Raw genomic sequence first — 16,185 nt, forward strand, 5'->3', positions numbered from 1 at the left:
CGAAATCATTACACATTATCTTATTTTATTCCACATACGAAGCGCCTGTTAATAGTATGTTAACTATAATCAAGCCTTTGTTGTGCTTTCTACTGCAAGTAACGCCCAGGATCGAATTGTAGAGTGCTTCTTGTTGTGAGAAGACCATTATGTACTGAATGCGGGGAAATGCACGCATTTTAGCACAGCCAAAGAGTTGTTGTCATCAACAGATCCTTAAGCTCTATAGTCGTCGTAAATATTGCTCAGTTGGGCATGGGATATGACCTGCACTCAGTGGCCGTTTTACGATCTGGATGCATCTACTAGGCAGAGAAGGGCCTCTTAGTTACTGGTGCGTCCCATGCAAAGTGAACTTGGGGCAGTACAGTCAGCTGGCTGTCTTTGAACGTAAAGCTATTGTCTAGGACAGGATGAATCACTTGATAATAACGACTACTCCATAGCGCTGACGGGTCAATCCCACAGTTTTCATGACTGCCGTGAAGACCGCCTGTCCCATGCCGAGATGACGAATGCTGGTCTGCAATCAGAGACAGCTGAATTACTTTTAATGTTGTTGCGTATGTACCGTTATAACATGGCACTGGAAGATCTGCTCTTATAACGTAAGTAGCAGAGCAATAGCTCGAGAGGGAGGGATATGAGCGAGACCTGGATAGAACCCGACAGGCGGGATGAAAACCGTAGGTATGGTACACCGGCCACCGTAACAGCCGTTTTTGTACCGTTTTCCACCCCCTTATACACAGATCGTAGAGTCAGAAAAACGCTGTACATAAACAATCAAATTACGATAAGGCAAAGAATAAAGTTTTCACAACTCACAGATATGTGGCACGCACCACTTCCCTTCTTTTACTGACGCTTATGCGTATATGAAGGACATCTGTCCACAAAATTAAAATTATACAAAAATGGCAAAACACGAAAAAACAGCTGATAATAATAAACAACGAAAACAAGCTTCAGTGGTTTTTCGAATTATGTAGTCAAATGTAAGGACTACCTATATTCTGGTAAACTTGGGTTCATCTTTTCAATTTTTTCTCGTGTTCAGATGTTTTTTCTTTAGATGCGGATGAAACTTTTTATGATTGTTCATACCACAGCTGTCGATAACAACCATTCGTTGAATCCAGTGATGTGAATATTTTTATAACAATTTGCGATTCAGATCAAGTACAATAAACACTAAAGAATTAACATCTTTGACCAATTAATTGTTTCATCATTTTATGTCACTGTAAATCTTTACTACTTTTCGATTAAAAAAGGACATCAAATTTAATAATCATATTATTACATAATTTTGATGAATTCATAACAACTGTATAACGTGTGTATATTTCTCCCTTATCGTTTTAAGTAAATTATAGGTTGACACTGAATCATGGTCGAAGATAATCGGTCTGAAATGTAATTACTTAGCGGGAGCTAAAGTCGAATATTTCAACCACAGATGCAGAGTAGATGAAGACGGTGTGATTAATTTGGCGAGGCGAATGTGAAATTAATTTTCTTTAGTATAACGGTTAATTAAAAGTAAATCGTAATCACACTCGGCAAACTCAGAGGAGCAAACAAAGAACAGGCGGGAGGGGCTCCTGCAGGGGGGCGGAAGTACTTCTTGCCTGCATTTCTTAAACATAAGCCGCTACAGATATTTGCTGCTCACAGCTTCAAAGTTTGTTCCGTCTTCTCTTTCCAAATACCATTTCCTCCAGACTACATCATTTTTCTATAAAGGCTCGTTTAATACTTCTTTGCCGAGAGATCGAAGTGGAAGTTAACAGAAAGATGTGCTACGGATATTGAAAGCCTTCAGCAATTAGGCGAGAGTTCTTACCTAGACGGAATAATATAAGGTTTTCTTCTAAGTTCTCGACAGGTCAAGCCTTTGGAGCTCATTTATTTCTCAGAATAAAGGAACTTCTGAAACAAGAGTATCGATGTAATTGCTGCAAAATTCCACAGCAATCCAAGAAGGTATTTATGTATATTTTTGTTCCAGTTACATATCACAGAATTTTATACTGAGTTATTAACCTCGGTTGATAATCTTCACACCTGATTTCAATATTCTAATCACACGCGGCCAGCATATTTAGTAACAGCACAGTCAAAGTAATAAAGCAAACCAGCTTCACTGTATTTACACATAACGGAAGTACCACACGTGCAATGCGACCAAATACTTTGACTCTATGAATCCTTTTATTAAAATGCTATGCAGTCGGTTCTTACTACTCAGCAGTCAAATAAGATGCTTCGTAGATTCAAAACGTTTGCTGGAACTGAATATGTGCTACTTCCAACTTACATAATTACGAAGAAGACTGTTTGTCTTACTATTTTGAATGCATTATTTTTTCTTATGCTGTCTTAGTGTGATTAGAAAATTGTGTGTACTCAGGTATGAAGATGGTCATTTCTGAACAAAATTATTGAGTTAGTACAGAAATTATGTGATCCGTAACTGAAGTAAATGTATAAAGGCTACTGGAAAATGTTACTTCATAGAGGTAGTTCACTTAAAATAATGGCCGTTCAATTCAAGTAATCTTATTAATTGTTCTTTTTCATCTCACTCTATTACTCGAAATTCTGAGGATTTAGAAGTATGTGAACAATATTAATAAACGAAAGAAATTTAGCTAAACTGAGAAGTTTACGCAGCGGAATATCCCCTTGTTTAAATTTATTCCTTTTTTCAAATATTTATTAAATAAATTTTCTATAAAATGACTGTATTTTTGGATTGCTTAGTGTCCCGTTGTGTTTTATCTAAAGAATACACTTTGGTATACAAACAACTTAGTGATTCTATTTTTCTGGACAAAGCGACAGCTAGTGACAAGTTATTCGACCAGCCAGTGAAAGACATGTTGATGAATGAACCTATGGCAGTCATAACCTTTATTCGAGGGAAGACGTCCTTCAGCCACAACCAGCTTCAGACGTAGAAGTAGTTCCAAATCAGGTGACACCAAATATAACACGTATCGTGGATGCTGCATCAGCTGCCTCCCGAAAGCTTTCTGTTCTCTGTGCATCGTTCTCTTCAAGGGCGGTACTTTTTACTTTCGTAATCAAAGCGTCTTCTCATTGTATCACTTATTTGGCACATATCTGAGCAGCTTTCGTCGGTTATCGGTTTGTCTTCAGTAAGATAATTTATATTACGAAAGTGTGGACCAGGTGCATGGCGCACGTTCTCAGTTGCAATTGTCTGTTTAACGGCTTCCAGAGAGAACAAAAATTTCAGTATTTCATAAAATTAGTGACTGAATATAAAAATCTAAATTTCTGCCATAATCTACTCATTAAGAGAAATAATGGGATGTTAAAGGTTTAACACAATAGGAGACGATTTACAAAAGAAACTGTCTTGAAGCAGGCTAACTCATGGTGCGCAAATGATGCACACTATATTCATCCTGTATTTGGAAATGAGAGCACTTAGCGACTTCTAAGAAACCTTAAACATAATTTCAACCTTTACAAAAGTTGCTGTCGCTGACGCGATCCAAAAATTAGGGCCGGCCATTGTGGATGAGCGGTTCTAGGCGCTTCAGTCTGGAGCCGCGCGACCGCTACGGTCGCAGGTTCGAATCCTGCCTCGGGCATGGATGTGTGTGATGTCCTTAGTTTACTTAGGTTTAAGTAGTTCTAAGTTCTAGGGGACTGATGACCTCAGATGTTAAGTACCATAGTCCTCAGAGCCATTTGAAACATTTGAACCATAAATGAGGAAAGGATAAAAGTTTATCAGTCACTATATTTTCACTGTTAATGCAGCAAAATCTCAACATCAGATATGACATTTTATTTTGCCACATCTTTACTACTAACTCTATGTTTAACACTTTTTGCAGATGGTATCCGCACCACTGAAGGAACCCCCAAAATTATTCAGTTGGTGCAGAGGTTCGTACCGTTTTCCACAAGTTTAATAAACACAAGTGATATACATAACAGAAACATTAGTCATCAATAATATGTTCTCCTTCATTGTTTGCAACAGTCTGCCAACGCTAGGGTAACTTTCTGATTCCGAAGCAATAGAAATCTGGTGGTTTTGAGGCGAATATCTCGTCGAGTCACGATCTGAGTGCATTCTCATATGGAAAGGAAGTTTCTTGACAGTTGGTCGATAGAGACCGGAAAGGTGAAAATCTGAGGGGTCAAGATCAGGTGATGGGTTCGTAATGTATGACTTCACGCAGTCTTCCTAGTCGTTGTTCTTGGATTACGTCTGCAAGACGCCTCAGTTGCCGACAATACATGTCAGCCTTGATGGTTACAGCTGGGGCAAGCAATTTGTAGTATACCACACTGTCGCTGTTCCACCAGAAGCGTAACAATATCTTTTATGGACGCGCAAACATTTCTGGATGCCTCCGCTGCTGTCGCCACTTTATTGAACACCGACAGAAGAATATATATGCAATGTCCCGATTTCTTCATTTGGCACTCTATTTCCTGGTGCCGACATCTCCACTAACTATCTCTAGACGATAAAATAACAATATGTAAACTCAAATAGCTGCACTGAACTACAGATAAAAATGGCAATTGATAAATACACCCATAGCAACCGGAATATAAACATGCAAAACAAAAACGCTACGAACTAATGCACCAACGTAATACTACTTCAATATCACTAAGAGGTAAAGTACTTCTAACAGCGATAAACATGGCGTCTAGAACTGTATTTAATCTTTTGTGAACACCGTAAGGCTTTTGTAAGAAATTCTGCTGTATTTATCTCCGTCTTTTAATACCTATAACGATTTGAGGTACAGTGCTTTCTTGGATCTCTGGTTCTTTCCAAACACGGCTACGACAACTTACAAGTATAATACCGATTGTTGCTAGGTGTACCATTGTCATGTATTTCTCCTGCTCCCTTTGAGACAGGAGCCATTACTGTACTTCCCCGGGACTCTCTGACCTACGGAAGCTCCCAGTCCACTCAACACCGCCCCCAATAATAGAATAAGGTGTCTCGTGAGTGTAATGGATCGCAGACGTATTAAGCAGAACCCGATACCCCACCGCCCTATGGCGCAAGTTGAGGAATCTGCAGGCGACACGGTCGCAGATTCGTCTGAGCCTCCACTCGGCTCCGTGCCAAAAGTCTGCACTCACTTCTGTAGACGATACCTTGAGTTCAGAACTGCCATGCAAAATTCCTTAGGAAACGCATGCATGTCCAAAGGAACAGCCACGGCGGTTACTATAGGCGTTGTGAAATACATGGAATGTATTCGCAGCTGCCAGTCCATACTGGCTGTATAATGGGATGACGACAGTGAAAATTAGCGTCGGACCAGGACTCGAATACGAATTTCCTGCTTATTATGAGCGGTCGGCTTACATTTTGGATATCCGAACGCGACACACGGCCAGAACCAAATTCCATATGTCGTCAACCATATATCTACAGACTGCACTCGTATATTCATTATGTATATTCCCGTACCGGAGAGACATTTTAATTGAAATTCGCTGCTCAGTGCCGGGGGTAAATACGATACTGCAGTGCCTCTGTGGTTGTCGTCATTCCATTGTAGAGTTGAATGTTGTGCATGTTGGGAACTGAGAATAAATTTCATGTATTTCACGACGGAAGTAGTCGCCGCAGTAGCTGTTCATTCGGACACGCATGATCACCCGAAGGAACATCACATCGCGCTTCGGAACAACACAGACACTGTAGTACCTTATTAGTTTCTTACGTCTTTATTACTATCTCTATTGGCAACACACTTTACACACAGTGTCTGCATACATCACTCAACGAACCTGCAAAATTATATCATTCTACAACACATACGTCATAAACAATAAGAGGCGTGAAAAACAAGTTCTTCATTGAAAAAAATCGTGAATTACCCATACTACGTTCATCCAGTATTTGGTTATGTGACCAATAAGCTACGTCAAACAAACTTTAAGAACAATGTCAAACTATTTATAAACTTTTGCATTAGTCTATTGGTGAAACGTCCCACTGTTTTACACCTTCAACCATAGAGGTTTTAGGTGCATAACGAAAATTATTTAACTTTATTAAATTAAAATATTTTAACTATTTAACACATTTGTTAGGTAATCAGACGTTTTGAAGCTGTGTTTTGTGTGGAAATTCGGTACTTTAAATAATCGGGGGTTGAATTGTGGGACGAGGGAAGCTTTACAGGTCAATAACAATCCTTCTTTAATCACAGAAAACAACCGCGATTACTTTTAAAATTCCCTCTGGCATGCACCAGAATGGCGTCGTGCAAGTAACATGACGTCTGGAAGCCCCTTCACAACGAGAGGACGCAAGCACCACATGGGACACGAAATCTCCGACCAAGAGACTTACCAGCAGAGTTGCAGTAAGGGGGACGGCTCGACTGTGGGACACTTCAGACTTTCGCCCCCAACAAGCCCTTTAACAAAAGTTACATATATTTCCTTATTGCACTTTTGAATGATAGTATTCACCTTTTATGCGCTGCTGTTCTTGTCTGAAATAGCAAAATTTACTCTCTAGAAATTAAGGTTTTTCTAAATGTGTCAACATGAACCATGGGATGTGTTCCTGATGTGGCTGATGACAAATATTCGATTGAAATTTAAAAGCGCTGCAATCGAAGAACTCTTCTCAATACTGTACGACTTAATGTTCTACCGGTACAATATCAGCCCACTGCACATCAATCATCAGTAACTGAAATCAAATTAAACAGAAGCATTACCAAAAATCAGCTACAAGTGAAATACACACATGAAAAAAGTTTTGCATCACCTCGGCAGTGAGAGTTCCGGAACCTGTACAGAAAATTGGAATACAGGTCAACATTAACATCATTTCCGCCCTTTTTATTGCTCATGAAAACCAAACATTGGATGTTGTACTACCATACAACGAGACTTTCAGAGTTGGTGTCCTGACTGCTGTACTCAACGGTACCTCTAATATCCAGTAGCACGTCCTCTTGCATTGAAGCATGCCTATATTCGTCGTCGGATACTACCCAGAAGTTCATCAAGCACTGTTGGTCCAAATTGTCCCACACCTCAACGACGATTCGGCGTAGATCCCTCAGAGTGGTTGGTTGGTCACGTCGTCCATAAACAGCCCTTTTCAATTTATCCAAAGTATGTTCGCTGGGGTTCATGTCTGGAGAAAATGCTGGCCACTCTAGTCGAGCGATGTCGTTATCCTGAAGGAAGTCGTTCACAAGATGTGCCCGATGATGGCGTGAATTGTCGTCCACTATCGGTCGGAAGTGGGCATTCACGTATCGTACAGCCGCTACAGTGCCTTCAAAGACCACAAGTGGCGTACGTCGGCCCCACATAATGCCACCCCAAAACAGCTGGGAACCTCCACCTTGCTGCACTCGCTGGACAGTGTGTCTAAGGCGGTCAGCCTGACCGGGCTGCCTCAAATGGTTCAAATAGCTCTAAGCACTATGAGACATAACATCTGAGGTCATCAGTCCCCTAGAACTTAGAGATACTTAAAACTAACTAACCTAAGGACATCACACACATCCATGCCCGAGGCAGGATTCCAACCTGCGACCGTAGCAATCGCGCGGTTCCAGACCAAAGTGCCTAGAACCGCTCGGTCACACCGGCCGGCCCGGCTGCCTCCAAACACGTCTCAGACGATTGTCTGGTTGAAGGAATATGCGACACTCATCGGTGAAGAGAACGTGATGACAATCCTGAGCGGTCCATTAGGCATGTTGTTGGACCCATCTGTACCGCGCTGCACGGTGTAGTGGTTGAAAAAATGGACCTCGCCGTGGACGGCGGGAGTGAAGTTGGGCATCACGCAGCCTATTGCGCACAGTTTGAATCGTAGCACGACGTCCTGTAGCTGCACAAAAAGCATTTTGCAACATGGTGGCGTTGCTGTCCTCCGAGCCATAATCCGTAGGTAACGGCCATCCACTGCAATTGTAGCCCTTGGGCAGCCTGAGCGAGGCATGTCATCGACATTTCCTGTCTCTCTGTATCTCCTACGTCCGAACAACATCGCTGTGGTTCACTCAGAGACGCCTGGACACTTCCGTTGTTGAGAGCCGTTCCTGGCACAAAATAACAGTGCGAACGCTATCGAACCGCGGTGTTGACCGTCTAGGCATGACTGAACTACAGACAACACGAGCCGCACACCTCCTTTCTGGTGGAATGACTGGAACTAATGGGCTGTCAGACCCCCTCCGTCCAATAGGTGTTGCTCATGCATGATTGTTTACATCCTTGGGCCGCTTTATTGACATCTCTGAACAGTCAAAGGAAATGTATCTGAGAATCCAGAATGAGATTTTCACTCTGCAGCGGAGTGTGCGCTGATATGAAACTTCCTGGCAGATTAAAACTGTGTGCCCGACCGAGACTCGAACTCGGGACCTTTGCCTTTCGCGGGCAAGTGCTCTACCATCTGAGCTACCGAAGCACGACTCACGCCCGATTCTCGCAGCCTTACTTCTACCAGTATCTGATTATCGGCCAGTCCGAATGATGCCTATCGCTCTGACACCACAGGTCGAAAGCTCACAAATGGCAACTGGCTTCACAGTCTTTTTGGAGCCTAGGCAGGGAGTACATTAGTTAGAAGCATCTGAAGAAGACGACTGTTTCGATCGTCGAAATATCGTGCGGGAAAATCGAACCAGTAACTCGACATTAAACTGTATCGCTGTCGAACAAGTGGTGCTGTTCTTATACGAGAAATCTGTTACGCTTATCTAGAGAACTAACAGTTCATTTGATTCCTAGGGACATACCTATTTGATACACAGAGCAACGTAATTTAGCCTTATTGTCATTCCTTAAATGTAAAACAATATATGTTATGTGCAGTGCTATGGTTATACGCAAAGCTTTTTCCAAATTCCCCTCCATTTCAGCCACACATCCCTCACCAAGTCATCCCGTAATATTAGAACGAGTAAAGGCTACACAACATTCAGGAATAAAACTTACATTGTTAATGGCGCACGTCTGCTGTCGTTATGCCCAAGTTTGTATATTCATCAGCTCAATGGATTCTTTCTGTCATCTTCAAGGATTCACTTCCACTGCCTTATCAACTTTACTGTTTTTCTTCTAAGCAATTTCTTACTCTTGTATCATTATTTCTACTGTCTTCATGTTTTCTTTGATTTTTTGATTGCCACTCATTAATTAAATCTGTCTGTAGTATTAATTTTCCTTAGAACACGATATTCTTTAAGTGTTAGTCAAACGTAATGCTTTGTGATCACGAACGTAGTTTTACCCTTGTTAACAGAGTTTATTATATCTATAGTTATCACCATTTTGATTGTGTTCGCAGATTATGGGGTTTTTCGGAGACGATTCACACTTTGTGTTTTCCAATCTGCAACCAATGTAACTAATCTCTTTTTATGCATAATATTTCGACTACTGACCAAACGAGGTCCTATGAGCTGTGGTCTTTGATGTTCTCCTTGACTGGACACATGCTAGACATCTAAAATCATAATTAGGACTCTATCAGACGTTGAAACAATATTTATTATAATTGAAGATTCAGACACTCGAAAACGTACTACTTCTGTACCACTGCCATAATCATCACAACTTTGATGTCGGCTTCACAGAGTTGGCTATGTACCTTGTTCTAATTTACAAATTCATGCCTCACTAAGACGACCCACACTAAATTTTCCTGGGAGTACTCAACGCCTAACCGAGCGAGGTGGCGCTGTGGTTAGCACACTGGACTCGCATTCGGGAGGACGACGGTTCAATCCCGTCTCCAGCCATCCTGATTTAGGTTTTCCGTGATTTCCCTAAATCGTTTCAGGCAAATGCCGGGATGGTTCCTTTGAAAGGGCACGGCCGATTTCCTTCCCAATCCTTCCCTAACCCGAGCTTGCGCTCCGTCTCTAATGACCTCGTTGTCGACGGGACGTTAAACACTAACCACCACCACCACCACTTAACGACTAGCTATTTCTATAAGTAATGTTCATAGATTTCGATTCCTGTTTGGCCTTTTTACATCGTATTCGTCAATTGCTTGTGTTAGAGAATAGGCATCTAATTCTATTTTTATGGTACTCTGGACCAACCTTTTACTACACTTGGAAACTATAGTTCTCATCCTCGGCTGTGACAGTGATGTCTGTTTTTTAGTAAATGGTTCCATTCATTTAAAATATGACTGATACAGCGGTTGTTTTGTAAAATGTATATTATCCTTCTTTCCTGCAGTACCTTCTTAGTGTGCCATACAAAAATGTAAAATTGCTTTCAACTCTCAACGCCTCAATCATATGTACAGTTGAAGTATTTAATTATTTTCGTTATTATTACCATCATTGCCATTAGTACGACTACTAGCAGTAGCAGCAGTAACTACACAGTTGTTTGAAAATAAAAATAAAAAGAGGTTGCCTGCTTACGCTTAAAAGATAATCTAGTGGCACAATATTGTTAGGTAACGTAAGTTTATGAATAAATAAAATATTGTAAAATCCATACGTTACAGTAAAATCTGAAATAGTTCGTAAAACGATAGATATGTCAAGGCAAGAACTTCTTCATTATGGGATGTAATGAAGTGATAACGTTACTATAATATTCATAACTCAAAATTTCTTATCTACCGATATATTGAAAATTCAGTACAATTTTAAAAGCCATCGACATGTCAAGGGAAGAACTTCTTCATTATGGGATGTAATGAAGTGATAATGTTACTCTAATATTCATACCTTAAAATTTCTTATCTATCGATATATTGAAAATTCCGTACAATTTTAAAAGCCATCGATAACTCTTGAACACAGAAGTACGGCGCTCATTACGGTATTCAGTGAAATATTTCGCGATGGATAAATAAATGGGAAGTATGTCAAATTTGAAGGCGAAACTGACGTCAGAGTGCCGTTCCACATTCACTCCCATGTGATGACTGCTTTACGTAGCCTAGGCTGTTTTGTACTTTATCCTCTCAGGTGGAATAAATCAGGTCTCCATTACGTTAAGTTAAACAAAACATTTTAACAGGCGTCATACAGCTGTACGCCTCTTTTGCGAAACATGTGAATGCAGTTAAAAACAAATTGTTGTTGTGGTCTTCAGTACGAAGACTGGTTTGATGCAGCAGCAAGCGCTTCGCTTTCTGTGCATGCCTCTTCATTTCCACGCAACTTTTGCAACCTATATGAACTTGAACCTGGAGCTCCTCTATAGTTTTTACCTCTTCAGCTTTTACATTTCACATTTCCCTGTACTACACAGTTAACGATTTATTCATGCATTATGATGTGTTCTATCAACCGGTCTCTTCCTTTAGTCACGTTGTGTATAATTTTTTTTTAAGAGCTCTGAGCACTATGGGACTTAACATCTGTGGTCATCAGTCCCCTAGAACTTAGAACTACTTAAACCTAACTAAGCTAAAGACATCACACACATCCATGCCCGAGGCAGGATTCGAACGTGCGACCGTAGCGGTCACGCGGTTCCAGACTCAAGCACCTAGAACCGCACGGCCACATTAGCTGGCTGATGCTTTACACGAGACAATTGTATTTATATACTACATGTATATAAAAAACAGATGTGTTAGTAATTTATTTAAAGGAATGGATCGAAAATGAGGAAGACAGAAGTATTATTACATACATGGAAAATACAGGGATTTTAAAAGTCGTTAAAAAAAATAAAGCATCCACGGGTAATAGACCACATCATGAGTGACAACTGTTGTTAGACGTTCGCCGACAGTTCACAACGGCTCTGGCCCTCTTTTAATATTGGTTATGCCCCTCGCAGGTATCAGTGCCAAGCCTTTCTGCGGTGACCGTATGCAGTGTGTGTTGTTAATACCCCATTTACCTACTCCACTGGAAAGGGGGTAGGCCGAGTTCCTGATTCGCCTGTAAAATACGTTTCTCCGCTTGGAGACACTCATTCTTGAGGTTTTCTTCCTGAAAACCGCTCTGTCAATACATTGGGGTAGTAAGCAGATGCAGCACACCTGGTTAGCAGACGCTGCTAGTTCGATGAAATCTCGTCATTGCAGGGCCAACGAATTCGACGAGGAAGCGCCTAGCATCGGCGGGAAGTGTCAGCTAAAATTTTGTCTCCAAGCAAAGTTGTTCCTGAAGAAACAATCTGTGAGGACTGTTTCTTTTAGTGTCCAACTTAGATATTTATTATAGCGCTGTACCAACTTTCCAATATCCTCATTATAGAAGGTAGCCTCCTGTGCCTTCCACTTACTGTGTATGCTGGTTTGCAGTTCGTAGTCTGTACCAAAGCTGGCCGGTGTGGCCGAGCGGTTCTAGGCGCTTCAGTCTGGAACCGTGCGACCACTACGGTCACAGGTTCGAATCCTGCCTCGGGCATGGATGTGTGTGATGTCCTTAGGTTAGTTAGGTTTAAGTAGTTCTAAGTTCTAGGGGACTGATTACCTCAGATGTTAAGTCCCATAGTGCTCAGAGCCATTTGAACCAATCTGTACCAAAATCCTTCCCTCATAGCAAGCGGTTCTTGTGAGCAAAGAGAAGAAAATCAGACGGAACCAAGTCCGGGCCATATAGTGGGAGATTAAACACTGGCCATCGAAAACGCTGAAGGAGTGTCTGCTGCAGCTGCATTGTGTGGCCGAGGACTGGCACGAAGGAGAACAATGGCTGAAGACAACACTCATCTTCGATACTCTTTCATACTCTTATGTTCTCGACCTGATCGATTCACTGAACAAGGTGATAAGTTGTCACTGTCTTCCTTCCCTGACAGTCTGCATCATGATCTTCTGTGCGTTCTACTTGAAGGGTTCTGCTCTTTGCTGTCACGAATGACAGCTATGTTTTGTAGGTTGCGTGAAATCAAGTGGAACCCATCAGTGAACGCCTCGCGTGACTAACCGCACTTCACACTTGGTGGGAGTCTCTATTGTTCTAGGCACGACCGGGGGACGGGGTGACGAATATCAAGCAGGCCGGTTGTGCGGGTTGCATGCAGTCCAAGACTCCACCTGTCCTGTCTTTGCTCTTTTCTTCCAGGAAGTAGTCGGTACAATGCGACATATCATTGAGTATTGTCGTGTGGCGTTTTCCGGTCGATGCAACAGCCTTCTGTTCGGCAGAATTGTGATGTCAGCGCTGTTTACCCTTCGCTGTTTGTTCATGGTATGAAGGATATTCACAGGTCCTGTGGCTATTTGCACAAAAACAGTCACTCTAGCAATCCATCGTCATAATTCATTGAAAATGAATGGGAATGATGGAAGAGAGGGATAAGAATTGTCAGTATATATTCTGTAGTCGCAGAAGCTATAGGTACAGCAAATTTGACATGAAATGATATTAAAGTACCAGACAGAGAGAATTTAAGGATTCAGTTGACAATGAAAGAGCAAAAAATTACAGTGATCGACATATGAGATTCATTGTTCTCTATATCAAGAAGCACTTTGTACTAAATTTTCAGGCATGCAGCACGTGAAGAAATTGATTCTCTGAAAAATAAAATTTCTGAAATTGCACGTGTATTCCACTGCCAGTACCCACATTTTTCGATAGAATTGAACAAAGAGTCTGGAGACTATATACTACTGCAAAGTACGTTAGTTAAGGCAGGGGGCATCCCTGGAAGGATTTTTCGATTTAAAACTAGCGGTTGTTGAATTTATGAAGAAAAAGGGAATGAAGGACCAAAAGTAGAACATTTGGAATGGATAGTATTTTGTGTTGTCTTGGCTGCACACTGCCCACAGTAAGGCACGGTAATGTGGAAAAAAACCACTTTTGTGATGTAAAGGGGATGCATTAAAAAAAAAGAAAAACATTGTTATAGAAGGGACAGATTCTGACAAATACAGTCCTGTTTCTTAAGCACACTGTCATTAAAGAAAACGCAAGATTTGAAGAATTCATTGTGGCATTGAAATAATTACAAAGATAGTTTCCTAGACGTTTCGACGACACTTCCAGTCTTACCTCTGTTTTCGAGACCGTTTGCCATTCCAGTCGAAAGTGCCTTGTGCATGTGAAGACGGAACTTATTGATCTGCGCGGTAATTCCCGTATCAATGGCAAATAATTTTAAGTTAAAAGTGTCCAGGATGTCCAAATTGCTTTCGTCGGGTAGTTTCCACATCTCAATAATGAGGTTGCTATATTTCGATCTACGTATTTGGGTGATAAAGCATTGTTAGATTATGGAACTAAATAATTCACGATCCCGTAGCTATCTGAGTGCGAAAATCTGTGAAACTGTATGCGTCTGTCCAAATCCGGGCAGTTTGTACCAGTTAAAAATTATATTACGTCTTCAGCATGCCAAAAATAACTATATAATACTGAAAATCTGATTTTTGTAGTATCGATATTGTTGCGAGGTATGAATATAAAGCCAAGTCGTATGCTGTATGACTGCTCTTCCATTTAAAGGCAGCGCGTCTGCACCCAGCGTGCCGTTATAGTGAGGAAGCGCTATGGCACGTACCTGAACGCAACTAGCGAACCGGATTCTCTGCTCACCGTGTTCTGAGTATTTTTATGTGCTCATTGTGGGCTCAGAACTGAAAAGTGGGACGACCCTGAGCAATACGTCTGCTCGAAGCTTCATTGGATCTTCGCTGGCGCCGCCAATCGGAGCTAGGAAGGAAAAAAGGCCCTTTTATCAACATTAGAGTTTGATGCAATGTCTTTGAAACACTCTGTACCAACATGGTTGTCCCACGTACAGCGTCCTCTTAAAAGGAACTACACGCTGGCGCACTTCATATTGAGCTATCGCTTCAAAATAATATAATAAGTCGAAATCGTGATCGTGGTGCATAGACACATTTAATAAAAATGCAGGGGAAAATTTTTTCTTTTCTGAAATATTGCTGGAGTGTGTACGCAAGTAAGCAAAAACTATTATTAGACTCTTTTCCATTATAGCTGAATCCTCATATTCCTCAACTGATTTTTTGAAGCATCATCGCTGTCTCAATTAATCTACGAGACATTTGTTATTTCACCAAGAACATGATTAGGAGCCATCAGTTCTTTTCCATAAACTGTAACGCAATACCTGTCACAGGTTCTGGTGTGTTAATGTCCACAACTAAACACCCTCCGCAAACTTCACGTCGCCCCAGAGCACAGTTTCGCGCTGCGTGATCGCTGAAACACCACAGTAGCCGATTTAGCGGCCAGTAATTCTCTGGACAATAGCCGGGTACAATGAAGTGCCCTCTAAATAGCCGCTGCGTGGTTTCCGTTCCCCTGCCTTCAGCTCCAAACTCCTAACCGTAATTTGAAAGCAACTAGACGGCAGCTGTTCACACAGAGGCCAGCTGAGTACGCGCCGTTAGAAGCTCTTGTCGTGCCGTGTTGGTAGTTAGTCTCCGCCGATAGATGGCAGCAGCGGCGAGCCCAGTGCTTCTGCCTGTCACCCGTGTATTGCTTTCGTTGACAGCCTCGGTCCCCCTTTGTTTCCAGTTTACATTTAACGACATGCTAGTAAACAGGTTGATAGTCGATCAGGAATTCAGTCTCAGATCAAATATCAAAAAAATCGAACCCCGAACCCCATCATCAGTAAATGCCACAGATCTTGATAGGAGCATCTTTTAGAGCGAATGGATCTGCAAGAGGCACGGCTAGCGTTTAGCACCACATTGCCGAAAACTGAGAATCTTACAGCCCACAAATGTTTTCAAACGTATCTTTCAATGAGAAAAAGGAAGTTAAAAATCAACAAGTGACTTGTGTTGCTATTGACATTGTTAGAAATCATCTACAAATGAGCCATTTCCGTATCACGAGCAAAGGAATGAGGATATTTATGGCTGTGCGAATTTGTTTATAGGCATCTAGTTGACCACTGATCTACAGTATAATCAGGAATGGGGATACGTGGCACACGACGAACACTGAATATGAAAAAGCCTTGCGTATTGCGTATTTTCTTGAACGATTTATCACATTCCGGCAATTGTTCTGCGTTCAATCATTCTTCACATTTTATGCGACTTTCGAAAGAACAAGAAGGGAAGTTTGCTGTGAAACGTCGTGTTAGGTTTGAGGTCATTAGAAACACCCAGTGGATGAATTAGTTGGGGACTATGGCTGTAATTGATAGTGGTTTTGCTGGAACTCTCCAGCATCGGTCCTACGTGGTTTAGGGTAA

The sequence above is a fragment of the Schistocerca americana genome, chromosome 4, assembly GCF_021461395.2.
Source record: "Schistocerca americana isolate TAMUIC-IGC-003095 chromosome 4, iqSchAmer2.1, whole genome shotgun sequence".
NCBI lineage: Eukaryota > Metazoa > Arthropoda > Insecta > Orthoptera > Acrididae > Schistocerca > Schistocerca americana.